Below are 14,338 nucleotides of genomic sequence, written 5' to 3'. Positions count from 1 at the left end.
CTTGTTAAGCAAGGTCCATGATTCCTTTTCCAAAGACATTTGAAAATCAATTTATTTGATTCATCAAAGTAACGTTTGTGTAAGATAAAGGTAGATTTAGAAGTTGAAAAATTACAAAAATTTAATATTATGCCTCGATGGTCTGAAAGAGTGGTATTTATAACACGCGAATCAAAGTCTTTTAAATTGGTGAAGAAATTATCAATGCAAGAAGAAGATTGATGCGAAAAACGAGTAGGTTCATGTATAGTACGAGTTAAACCAAAAGACTGCATATTCAAATTGAATTCAATGAATGACTTTGATTGCTTATCAAAGTGTATATTAAAATCGCCGCAAACAATGATTTTGGAATATTTATCAAAAAGGTTATGAATCAATTCGTACATCAGGAGATGAACATATCAACATTCTGGTCAGGTGATCGATAAACGCATATAAGACACACGACGTCATTTGAGAGATTAATTTCAACAGCACAATATTCAAAAAGTTTTTCTACTTGAAGAGTATTAGTATAAACGGGTTTAAAACGAATGAAATCACTTACAAAAATGCACACACCTCCGTGGCCATATTGAGTTCGACAGAAATCAGAAGATAAATTATAGCCTTTAATTTTAATTAATTCAAGATTCGACTTATTTAACCAGTGTTCAGCAAAACATAATATTTGGGGTTTATAATTATCTATAACTACTTCTAATTGATTAAGTTTATTGGATAGTTTTTGTATGTTTTGAAAAATGATTGCATATTTGTTAACAACTTTAGGCACGAAAGGAATTAGAAACCGAAGGTTTCATTCCCGCCACAGCCTTGACACTCAACAACTCGTTAGCTAAAACCCTACATAATTTTCTTTTCCCGTTGAAAAGAAAATGTAAGCCATGCCTGGTGTAATCGGATAAACCAACATGCCTGTTGACATCAAGAACCCGAAGATTACTGAACTTTCTTGACCGTAGTCTCGGTTGATCCAGCAATTGGCATCGGAAATCAGCCCGTTGCAACGCACGTCGTCGTATCTGTATGGAATTGTCATCAAACAAAGGTTTTTCTTTTGACATGAACGACGAGCCTTTTCCAAAGCGCTACAAATAGCGTAATTGGACGAATCGTCATTCGTTCCAGCCAGAACAACAACATGGTCACTCGGACCAAAGTCAGATACCAGACTCTCGATATCCCCAACCACGCCAGCAAATCCGGCCCCGGCTTGACTATGCTGAATATATCAAATTTTCGTCCAAGCAATTCTCTCTAGCATTCTGACCACCCTCTGCCGTGGCTATCGGAAAGGAACAAAATTTTACTGTTCTTAATAGAACCTAACAAATCATTATTAACGCGTTGCTCGAGGTGCTTTGCTTTGGACCTTAATTTGGTAAATTCATCCCTAAGCTGTTTCAAATCTATGTTCCGTTTTTTTTATTAAACCAGATAACTCATTACAGAGTTTGAAAAAGAACGTGAAAATGTGGACGACTCTTTGAAAACTGAACCTCAAGAGCTCATATTCCCTAATACGAAACTAACACCAGTAATCCTGAGCTGAAGAGTCTGGTTCCCTAACTTAACCTCAGACAATTCTTTTATCAGCCTATAAATTTTAATATCTCTTTCGTGAACAAGAGATTGTAAATGAAAACAATTTGAGCAAAGAACAGTAGAATTTAAATCAATTGAGTCGTCCAAAACTGAGACACTTGTATCTAAGGACTGACTTGGCACTTGGCTCCGTGTAACAACCATTTTGAAATATTTAATAAGAAATAAGTAAACTAGAAAATGAATGTAGTCTAGGAGTATGATTCCCGCTTTGGGTGCGGGAGGTCCCGGGTTTTAATCCCGGGCGAGCCCGGATATTTCTTTAAATACGAGTGCGTATTATTTACTACAATGTTGTACATTGGATCCAATACAAACACGCAGTGGGCAAATCATGTGTAAAATGTGTTTATTGAGATGTGAAAATCATGTGTAAAATGTGTTTATTAAGTATACCGCGTGGCTCGTTGGTCTAGGGGTGTGATTTCCGCTTAGGGTGCGGGAGGTCCCGGGTTCAAATCCCGGACGAGGCCGGACGTTTCTTTGAATCCGAGCACATATTTATACCGTGTTTATACCGTGAGTTTATACCCATTATTGTTCAATAATTATAATTATTGTTTATGCTATATATAATTTACTCCTACTATTATCAAGAAGCGATAAGAGCCTCCGTGGCGCAATTGGCTAGCGCGTTCGGCTGTTAACCGAAAGGTTGGTGGTTCGAGACCACCCGGGGGCGTAAAGTAGTTATTATTTATACTCCGGAATATTCAATGCATATTCTTTATACCCAATAGTATTTGATGATTATATTATTTAAATTCGAGCACATATTATTTACTACAGTATTGTATATTGGATCGAGAACATATTATTTACAACAATGTTGTACATTGGTTCCAACACAAACATGCACTGGATAAAACCCGTGGCTTGTTGGTCTAGGGTTATGATTTCGGCTAAGATATTAAACGTAAGTGGCAAATCATGTGTAAAATGTGTTTATTGTTTATGTGTAAAATTATAATTATTGTTTATGCTATATATAATTTACTCCTACTATAATCAACAGCGCGATAAGAGCCTCCGTGGCGCAGTTGGCTAGCGCGTTTGGCTGTTAACCGAAACATTGGTGGTTCGAGCCCACCCGGGGGCGTAAAGTAGTTGTGTATACACTGGAATATTCAATGCATATTGTTTATACCCAATAGTATTTGATGATTATATTATTCATCATATATAATTTGCACGAGCCCGGACATTTCTTTAAATTCGAGCACATATTATTTACTACAGTATTGTATATTGGATGGAGAATATATTATTTACAACAATGTTGTACATTGGTTCCAACACAAACATGCAACTGGATAAAACCCGTGGCTTGTTGGTCTAGGGTTATGATTTCGGCTTAGATATTAAACGTAAGTGGTAAATCCGAAAGTTGGTCTAGGGGTATGATTTCCGCTTTGGGTGGGGGAGGTCCCGGGTTCAAATCCTGGACGAGCGCGGGCATTTCTTTCAATTCGAGGGCATATTATTTATTACATGGGGGTACAGCGTTTCAGAAGCTGTCACTCAAACCGAAAGTAGACTTTGTATAGTTTGTATAGTTTAGGAGTGAAGTAAATGTTAACTATTTGTGTGTGAAGTGAATCGGGCCCGATGTATGGACAGGTATTGGGCACTGGTTGCGCCGTGGGTTACAGATTAGTGTAGTTTATTGGGTATAACAATAATTGTTGTTTATACCCATTATTGTTCAATAATCATAATTATTGTTTATGCTATATATAATTTACTCCTACTATTATCAAGAAGCGTTGGTGGTTCGAGCCCACCCGGGGGCGTAAAGTAGTTACTGTTTATACATATTGTTTATACTCAATAATATTTGATGATTATATTATTCATCATATATATAATTTGCACGAGCCCGGACATTTCTTTAAATTCGAGCACATATTATTTACTACAGTATTGTATATTGGATCGAGAACATATTATTTACTACAATGTTGTACATTGGATCCAACACAATCACGCACTGGATAGAACCCGTGGCTCGTTGGTCTAGGGGTATGATTTTGGCTTAGATAATAAACGTAAGTGGCAAATCATATGTAAAATGTGTTTATTGAGTATACCGCGTGGCTCGTTGGTCTAGGAGTGTGATTTCCGCTTAGGGTGCGGGAGGTCCCGGGTTTAAACTCCGGACGAGCCCGAACTTTTCTTTAAATTCGAGCACATATTATTTACTACAATGTTGTACATTGGATGTAGCATGGGTTACAGATTAGTGTAGATATAAGTTCCATGTTAGAACAAGCAATGTTTTAGGATAAGTGATTATTAAATGTAAATATAGGTTAGTTAATTAAGTAACGAACAAACGCCTTTTCATTAGTAATATTTAAAGTTTAACCGAAAGGTTGGTGGATTGAACCTACCCGGAGGCGTACAATAATTGTTATTCATACCCATTATTGTTCAATAATTATAATTATTGGTTATGCTATATATAATTTACTCCTACTATTATCAACAGCGCGATAAGAGCCTCCGTGGCGCGTTGGTTTAGGAGTATGATTCCCGCTTTGGGTGCGGGAGGTCCCGGGTTCAAATCCCGGGCGAGCCCGGGTATTTCTTTAAATACGAGTGCGTATTATTTACTACAATGTTGTTCATTGGATCCAACACAAACACGCAGTGGGCAAATCGTGTGTAAAATGTGTTTATTGAGATGTGAAAATCATGTGTAAAATGTGTTTATTGAGTATACCGCGTGGCTCATTGGTCTAGGGGTGTGATTTCCGCTTAGGGTGCGGGAGGTCCCGAATTCAAATCCCGGACGAGGCCGGACGTTTCTTTAAATTCGAGCACATATTATTTATTACATGGGGGTACAGCGTTTCAGAGGCTGCCACTCAAACCGAAAGTAGACTTTGTATAGTTTGTGTAGTTTATAGGAGTAAAGTAAATGTTAACTATTTGTGTGTGAAGTGAATCGAGCGCGATGTATGGACAGGTATTGGGCACTGGTTGCGCCGTGGGTTACAGATTAGTGTAGTTTATTGGGTATAAGAATAATTGTTGTTTATACTCATTATTGTTCAATAATTATAATTATTGTTCATGCTATAAATAATTTACTCATACTATTATCAAGAAGCGATAAGAGCCTCCGTGGCGCAATTGGCTAGCGCGTTCGTCTGTTAACCGAAAAGTTGGTGGTTCGAGTCCACCCGGGAGCGTAAAGTAGTTATTATTTGTACTCTAGAATATTCAATGCATATTGTTTATACCCAATAGTATTTGATGATTATATTATTCATCATATATGTAGTTTACACGAGCCCGGACATTTTTTTAAATTCGAGCACATATTATTTACTAGAGTATTGTATATTGGATCGAGAACATATTATTTACAACAATGTTCTACATTGGTTCCAACACAAACATGCACTGGATAAAACCCGTGGCAAATCATATGTAATATGCAATTGGCTAGCGCGTTCGGCTGTTAACCGAAAGGTTGGTGGCTCGAGCCCACCTGGGGGCGTAAATTAGTTACTGTTCATACTCTGGAATATTCAATGCATATTGTTTATACCCAATAGTATTTGATGATTATATTATTCATCATATATATATATATATATATATATATATATATATATATATATATATGTGGGAGTTGTAATGATTATGACAATATACTAAATTAGAAACTCCCAACATAATAAAAAAATATAAATTTATTAACTGTAAAAATATTTTGATATTAAAAATATACATGACATGTCCCCTTGTTTTTTTTTTCAAATCAAAACCAGCCTGCTTGATATCCCCACACACTCCCTGCCCAGTGTTGATCTCACAGTTTAAAAAGAAAATACAGGGAAACACGTTATAAAAATGTGGTGGGAAAGCAGATTATAGCAGTCCAGTGTTGTAATACTGGTCAATTACAAATTGACATGTTTCGTCAGCATCAACTCCATATTCTGCATAAGGTTCTGACTAAAAAAAAACATGTGGAAAATTTCCTGTACCTCGATGTCGGTGAACTTCTAAGATTCAGCCTCGATCTAATTGGTATTAGTTATATCAGAATTACTTAATGTTTAGAATGCATAATTTATGGGTACAGTTTCCATTTCTGCAAGCGTTGCATTCGTATCTGATGAGTTCCGATCAGAGGAAGAAGTTGGCTCTTTATCCAAATCAGGATCATTGGTTTCTTTGACATAAGAGTCCAGAATTGTGGAATCCAATAAATTATGTCAAATTTTGTTTTGACTCGTCGTTGTCACCGATAATGGGAGGTAGCATTATAAGACGATTTGTTGAGTTAACAGAGAAAGAGAGGTTGAATTGCATTCCAATGAAAAGTTCAGGCTCCAAATTATTGAAGTAAAACTTCTTTAGGCGCGATATGGGTGTAAAAATTTTTAGGCGCGACACGGGTGTAAATCCGTACAAATGCAACGAAAATGCCAACGTGTAGTTGAACACTACGACGCCGTAAGCGCTGATGTCGCGAGTATCCACTCCCGTCATGTCATGCGTAAGTCGAGCGCTAAACCCGCTAAACCCTATATGAACTTGCATTAATTGAATCACGTTTTTTTTACAAAAGAAGAGGTTGCTGTATTATGTCCTCATGGAATAAGACTTTTCTTAGAGAATAAATGTGCCATGGAATATAATAAATTTATATTGAATCTCGTTGAAGACAAAATAATATCTACTGCCACGGATATTTATGTAGGTTGCCATGCGACAGATCAACAATCATACATTCGTCAGCAGTTTCAAAAAAATAGGTTATTGATACCGGGGCTTTGCCGTATGAAATAATTTCAGTTCTGAATAAATTTTACATAATAACAACTAATATTGATGTAAGTGATGGCTTAGCTAATGGTTGTGTGGGAAAATTAGTGTACATAGAACGTGGCGATAATGATGAACTTCTACGTTTATGGTTTGAATTTCCCGGTAAGATAGGTAACAAAATTAGGAAGAAAGCTTCACATCATATTCAAACTCTTAATATCAGTAGGACAGCTGTGCCGATGCTCAGGAGATCTTATTATTATTGATGTTATATGATTATTAAAAGATGATTTTTAAAATTCAAATATGATGTTTTTTTTATTTTTATCTTAATTGCCTACTCATACAATATTAAAAGTTTTACTTCAATCGCGTGTGATCCTTACGCGCACTCTTTTTTTTTTTATTCTGTCAGCAATAGACACTGAGGTCTGGGTATACCAAATGAGTAACCTCGGAAGTCTGATCCAGATAGTAAGTGCGTTAACTATGATGGATTGGACTGGACGTACCTTATAGGTCGTCTCTGAAGACCAGTGACTATGGTGCTGCGTCAAATTCTTAAATCCTCGAAAAATAAAACTCCTTTATATTCATCTCCATCGTCGTGAGTCACCAATGTGGGAGTTGTAATGATTATGACAATATACTAAATTAGAAACTTCCAACATAATAAAAAAATATAAATTTATTAACTGTAAAAATATTTCGATATTAAAAATATACATGACATGTCCCCTTGTTTTTTTTTTTTCAAATCAAAACCAGCCTGCTTGATATCCCCACAATATATATATATATATATATATATATATATATATATATATATATTATAGAATTTTATGATATGAGTGGAACGAATATTAATTGTTTAATATGAACAAAACAGCACTCAGATTTGTTTAACACAACTTTATTTTATGATTACAGACGTTTCGAGACCATGGTGTGTCTCATCTTCAGTGTAATTTCAAAAACAGTTACTTATATACTACACATTCTTTAATACTTTATTTAAATTTCATTTAATTTTTGATATACAATGCATTAGCCAAGACTACTAACAAAAGGAATTTCTTAATTAAATGCAAGCACGAAAATGTTTTACCTAATTTTATCACCAACAATTTAACATTCAAAAATAAAAATTACAATAACATACAAAAACTAAATAACAGTCTATTGATCCTTCAGAACGGATAAGATTTATGTTAATGAAACAATTTACAACATTTCAAAAAACTCACAAAAACAAAGTTCAGTGCAAGAATGATACATCTTACATCTACCGGGACATCATAGCTACAAAAAAATTTCTTCAAGATAACAAACAATTATTAGTGTGTAAGGCAGATAAAGGAAACATTTCAGTGGTTTTGTTAAAAGAGGAATATGATAAAGAAGCAAAGAAAATTCTCAGTAATGAATCTCTATATGAAGAATTGGCATCGGATCCGAACAACTATCACCATAGACAGGTTTTTAAATTTATAAATTTATTAGAGAAAAAGGGACATATTAATAATACCATATCATTAAAGTTAAAAGTACAACATCCTTTAACCCCAAAATTCTATTGCCTTCCAAAGATCCATAAACCTAATTGCCCATTTAGACCAATTGTTTCCTACATTGATTCGCCATACTACTTTTAAGCAAAATATTTTTCAGATATTTTAAAGAATGTCACCATAGATTCTCCATACCGTTTAAATAACTCTTTCCAGTTAATAGAACATATAAAACATAAAGTAATTCCTCCTGATTGTTCCTTTATGAGTCTTGACGTCATTAATTTATTTAATAATCTTCCGCATTATCTAATTATTACAGCTATGAAGAAAAGATGGATGCAAATAGTTGAATTCACTTGTTTACCGATGGAAATTTTTATTTCAGGAATAGAATTACTTTTAAAAGCATCATATTTCACTTTTAATAAAAAATATTATACGATGAAGAGAGGTTGTCCAATGGGCAGCCCATTAAGTCCTGTTTTGGCGGATTTAGTATTACAAGATTTGGAAAATCATGTCTTAAATTCTTTACCTTCCAAACCTATGGTTTATTTCAGATATGTCGATGACACATTAATATTACTTAATAAAAAAGATATAGATAATGTTTTCAACAAATTCAATGAGTACAATTCTTTTTTACAATTCACTCAGGAACTTGAAAATGATTCGACGTTACATTTTCTTGACGTAAAACTCATTAATAGAGGCGGTGTATGTTATACAGACTGGTACAGAAAAGATAGTTGGTCCGGGAGATACATTAATTTTAATTCGCATGTTCCTCTCAATATAAAAATTTCTACCATTCTAAATCTTGTAGATCACGCTATTTTATTATCTGATCCCCTGTTTTATGATACAAACATAAAATTAGTTAAAACGATCCTACTTGGCAATAATTTTCCATATAAGTTAATTTGTCCAATTATTAAAAATAGAGTCGCAAAATTACTTGAACCTTTTGATAAGAAACCGGAAGAGCCTGGCAAAACAAGTGTTCCTGAAAAAACTTTTTTCATTAATTTTCCATATCTTGACAATAATTTTAACCAATTATCAAAAAGACTTTTCAAAAAACACAATATTCGTATTACTTTTTCTCCATTAAAACAATTAAAATTTTTATATTCCAAAATTAAAGATGAAACTCCATTAACAAAAAAGAAAGATATAGTTTGTAAAGTAAAATGTTTGGATTGTAATTGCTCTTATATTGGCCAGACCTGCCAGAACTTAGAAAAGAGACTCAGGCAACATGAATTACAATGTGAAAAAATAGATAACAAAAAATTTAAAAGTACACTTGTGGATCATGCTAATATCAACAACCATAAGTTTGATTTTGACAATCCCCAAATTTTATTCCATGAGAAAGACTTATTTAAACGGAGCATGGCAGAATCAATGTCAATAGTTCGGACTAACAATAGCATAAATCTAAGAACCGACACAAATATTTTACATGACACTTATATAAACATCATTAATAATTTATAATTTTTTTCATTTATCTTATTCTTTTCAATAAATTAATTTGTTTTTTCATTTTTATCGATTTTTGTATGCGATAGCACTCCTTTTGTTTACATTATAATGATACCCTCTCTGTCTCCATCTAGAAAGTACTTCAAATTTGTTTAGAATATTTCTGTAAGTGTTATATGTTTCTTTAGTACTGTGTCAAGCATTGCAAGGAATAGTTGGTGTTTTTTGTATATCAAAAATTAAATGAAATTTAAATAAAGTATTAAAGAATGTGTAGTATATAAGTAACTGTTTTTGAAATTACACTGAAGATGAGACACACCATGGTCTCGAAACGTCTGTAATCATAAAATAAAGTTGTGTTAAACAAATCTGAGTGCTGTTTTGTTTATATTAAACAATATATATATATATATATATATATATATAATTTGCACGAGCCTGGACATTTCTTTAAATTCGAGCACATATTATTTACTACAGTATTGTATATTGGATCGAGAACATATTATTTACAACAATGTTCTGCATTGGTTCCAACACTAACATGCACTGGATAAAACCCGTGGCTTGTTTTTCTAGGGTTATGATTTCGGCTTAGATATTAAACGTAAGTGGCAAATCATGTGTAAAATGTGTTTAGTGAGTAGAACCCGTGGCATGTTGTACATTGGATGCAACACAAAAACGCAGTGGGTACGACCCGTGGCTCGTTGGTCTAGGGGTATGATTCCCGCTTTGGGTGCGGAAGGTCCCGGGTTCAAATCCCGGACGAGCCCTGATATTTCTTTAAATTCGAGTGCCTATTATTTACTACAATTGGTGTTTATTGAATATACCGCGTGGCTCGTTGGTCTAGGAGTATGATTTCCGCTAAAGTGCAAGAGGTCCCGGGTTCAAATCCCGGACGAGCCCGGACTTTTCTTTAAATTCGAGCACATATTATTTACTACAATGTTGTACATTGGATGCAACATGGGTTACAGATTAGTGTAGATATAAGTTCCATGTTATAATAAGCAATGTTTTAGGATAAGTTATTATTAAATGTGAATATTCGGATGTTAACCGAAAGGTTGGTGGTTCGAGCCCACCCGGGGGCGTAAAGTAGTTATTATTTATACTCTGGAATATTCAATGCATATTGTTTATACACAATAGTAGTTGATGGTTATATTATTCATCATATATGTAGTTTACACGAGCCCGGACATTTCTTTAAATTCGAGCACATATTATTTACTACAGTATTGTATATTGGATCGAGAACATATTATTTACAACAATGTTGTACATTGGTTCCAACACAATCACGCACTGGATAGAACCCGTGGCTCGTTGGTCTAGGGGTATGATTTTGGCTTAGATAATAAACGTAAGTGGCAAATCATATGTAAAATGTGTTTATTGAGTATACCGCGTGGCTCGTTGGTCTAGGAGTATGATTTCCGCTTAGGGTGCGGGAGTCCCGGGTTCAAATTCCGGACAAGCCCTGACTTTTCTTTAAATTCGAGCACATATTATTTACTACAATGTTGTACATTGGATGCAGCATGGGTTACAGATTAGTGTAGATATAAGTTCCATGTTAGAATAAGCAATGTTTTAGGATAAGTGATTATTAAATGTAAATATAGGTTATTTAATTAAGTAACAAACAAACGCCTTTTCATTAGTAATATTTAAAGTTTAACCGAAAGGTTGGTGGATTGAACCCACCCGGGGGCGTACAATAATTGTTATTCATACCCATTATTGTTCAATAATTATAATTATTGTTTATGCTATATATAATTTACTCCTACTATTATCAACAGCGCGATAAGAGCCTCCGTGGCGCAATTGGCTAGCGCGTTCGGCTGTTAACCGAAAGGTTGGTGGTTCGAGCCCACCCGGGGGCGTAAAGTAGTTACTGTTTATACACTGGAATATTCAATGCATATTGTTTATACCCAATAGTATTTGATGATTATATTATTCATCATATATATAATTTGCACGAGCCCGGACATTTCTTTAAATTCGAGCACATATTATTTACTACAGTATTGTATATTGGATCGAGAACATATTATTTACAACAATGTTGTACATTGGTTCGAACACAAACATGCACTGGATAAAACCCGTGGCATGTTGGTCTAGGGTTATGATTTCGGCTTAGATATTAAACGTAAGTGGCAAATCCAAAAGTTGGTCTAGGGGTATGATTTCCGCTTAGGCTGCGGGAGGTCCCGGGTTCAAAGCACATATTATTTATTACATGGGGGTACAGCGTTTCAGAGGCTGTCACTCAAACCGAAAGTAGACTTTGTATAGTTTGTATAGTTTATAGGAGTGAAGTAAATGTTAACTATTTGTGTGTGAAGTGAATCGAGCGCGATGTATGGACAGGTATTGGGCACTGGTTGCGCCGTGGGTTACAGATTAGCGTAGTTTATTGGGTATAAGAATAATTGTTGTTTATACTCATTATTGTTCAATAATTATAATTATTGTTCATGCTATAAATAATTTACTCATACTATTATCAAGAAGCGATAAGAGCCTCCGTGGCGCAATTGGCTAGCGCGTTCGGCTGTTAACCGAAAGGTTGGTGGTTCGAGCCCACCCGGGAGCGTAAAGTAGTTAATATTTGTTCTCTGGAATATTCAATGCATAATGTTTATACCCAATAGTATTTGATGATTATATTATCCATCATATATGTAGTTTACACGAGCCCGGACATTTCTTTAAATTCGAGCACATAATCTAGGCATTTCTTTGAATTCGACTGCCTATTATTTACTACAATGTTGTACATTGGATGCAACACAAACACGCACTGGGTAGAACATGTGGTTCGTTGGTCTAGGGGTATGATTCCCGCTTTGGGTGGGGGAGGTCCCGGGTTCAAATCCTGGACGAGCGCGGGCATTTCTTTCAATTCGAGGGCATATTATTTATTACATGGGGGTACAGCGTTTCAGAAGCTGTCACTCAAACCGAAAGTAGACTTTGTATAGTTTGTATAGTTTAGGAGTGAAGTAAATGTTAACTATTTGTGTGTGAAGTGAATCGGGCCCGATGTATGGACAGGTATTGGGCACTGGTTGCGCCGTGGGTTACAGATTAGTGTAGTTTATTGGGTATAACAATAATTGTTGTTTATACCCATTATTGTTCAATAATCATAATTATTGTTTATGCTATATATAATTTACTCCTACTATTATCAAGAAGCGTTGGTGGTTCGAGCCCACCCGGGGGCGTGAAGTAGTTACTGTTTATACATATTGTTTATACTCAATAATATTTGATGATTATATTATTCATCATATATATAATTTGCACGAGCCCGGACATTTCTTTAAATTCGAGCACATATTATTTACTACAGTATTGTATATTGGATCGAGAACATATTATTTACTACAATGTTGTACATTGGATCCAACACAATCACGCACTGGATAGAACCCGTGGCTCGTTGGTCTAGGGGTATGATTTTGGCTTAGATAATAAACGTAAGTGGCAAATCATATGTAAAATGTGTTTATTGAGTATACCGCGTGGCTCGTTGGTCTAGGAGTATGATTTCCGCTTAGGGTGCGGGAGGTCCCAGGTTTAAACTCCGGACGAGCCCGAACTTTTCTTTAAATTCGAGCACATATTATTTACTACAATGTTGTACATTGGATGTAGCATGGGTTACAGATTAGTGTAGATATAAGTTCCATGTTAGAATAAGCAATGTTTTAGGATAAGTGATTATTAAAGGTAAATATAGGTTAGTTAATTAAGTAACGAACAAACGCCTTTTCATTAGTAATATTTAAAGTTTAACCGAAAGGTGGTGGATTGAACCTACCCGGAGGCGTACAATAATTGTTATTCATACCCATTATTGTTCAATAATTATGATTATTGGTTATGCTATATATAATTTACTCCTACTATTATCAACAGCGCGATAAGAGCCTCCGTGGCGCGTTGGTTTAGGAGTATGATTCCCGCTTTGGGTGCGGGAGGTCCCGGGTTCAAATCCCGGGCGAGCCCGGGTATTTCTTTAAATACGAGTGCGTATTATTTACTACAATGTTGTACATTGGATCCAACACAAACACGCAGTGGGCAAATCGTGTGTAAAATGTGTTTATTGAGATGTGAAAATCATGTGTAAAATGTGTTTATTGAGTATACCGCGTGGCTCATTGGTCTAGGGGTGTGATTTCCGCTTAGGGTGCGGGAGGTCCCGAATTCAAATCCCGGACGAGGCCGGACGTTTCTTTAAATTCGAGCACATATTATTTATTACATGGGGGTACAGCGTTTCAGAGGCTGCCACTCAACCGAAAGTAGACTTTGTATAGTTTGTGTAGTTTATAGGAGTAAAGTAAATGTTAACTATTTGTGTGTGAAGTGAATCGAGCGCGATGTATGGACAGGTATTGGGCACTGGTTGCGCCGTGGGTTACAGATTAGTGTAGTTTATTCGGTATAAGAATAATTGTTGTTTATACTCATTATTGTTCAATAATTATAATTATTGTTCATGCTATAAATAATTTACTCATACTATTATCAAGGAGCGATAAGAGCCTCCGTGGCGCAATTGGCTAGCGCGTTCGTCTGTTAACCGAAAAGTTGGTGGTTCGAGTCCACCGGGAGCGTAAAGTAGTTATTATTTGTACTCTGGAATATTCAATGCATATTGTTTATACCCAATAGTATTTGATGATTATATTATTCATCATATATGTAGTTTACACGAGCCCGGACATTTTTTTAAATTCGAGCACATATTATTTACTAGGTATTGTATATTTGGATCGAGAACATATTATTTACAACAATGTTCTACATTGGTTCCAACACAAACATGCACTGGATAAAACCCGTGGCAAATCATATGTTAATATGCAATTGGCTAGCGCGTTCGGCTGTTAACC

The 14,338-nt window shown here is 35.2% G+C and overlaps 5 non-coding genes across 5 annotated transcripts; all 5 read left to right on the top strand.

Moving 5' to 3' along the window:
• Nucleotides 1-2,012: 2,012 nt before the first annotated feature.
• Nucleotides 2,013-2,084, top strand: Trnap-agg. Its single transcript has one exon. It is a non-coding gene; the product is annotated as a tRNA-Pro (tRNA).
• A 135-nt stretch (nucleotides 2,085-2,219) lies between these two features.
• On the top strand, nucleotides 2,220-2,293 carry Trnan-guu. The gene has a single exon. It is a non-coding gene; the product is annotated as a tRNA-Asn (tRNA).
• A 7,818-nt stretch (nucleotides 2,294-10,111) lies between these two features.
• Nucleotides 10,112-10,183, top strand: Trnap-ugg. The gene has a single exon. It is a non-coding gene; the product is annotated as a tRNA-Pro (tRNA).
• Nucleotides 10,184-11,231: 1,048 nt separating this feature from the next.
• On the top strand, nucleotides 11,232-11,305 carry Trnan-guu. Its single transcript has one exon. It is a non-coding gene; the product is annotated as a tRNA-Asn (tRNA).
• A 645-nt stretch (nucleotides 11,306-11,950) lies between these two features.
• On the top strand, nucleotides 11,951-12,024 carry Trnan-guu. The gene has a single exon. It is a non-coding gene; the product is annotated as a tRNA-Asn (tRNA).
• Nucleotides 12,025-14,338: the final 2,314 nt, after the last annotated feature.

The sequence above is a fragment of the Ctenocephalides felis genome, unplaced genomic scaffold (assembly GCF_003426905.1).
Source record: "Ctenocephalides felis isolate EL2017-DRISC unplaced genomic scaffold, ASM342690v1 CF-g0.4_SCAFFOLD_01411, whole genome shotgun sequence".
NCBI classification, from domain to species: Eukaryota; Metazoa; Arthropoda; class Insecta; order Siphonaptera; family Pulicidae; genus Ctenocephalides; species Ctenocephalides felis.
The sequence above is the reverse complement of the archived record's forward strand: the minus strand, read 5'-3'. Positions and strand labels throughout refer to the sequence as shown.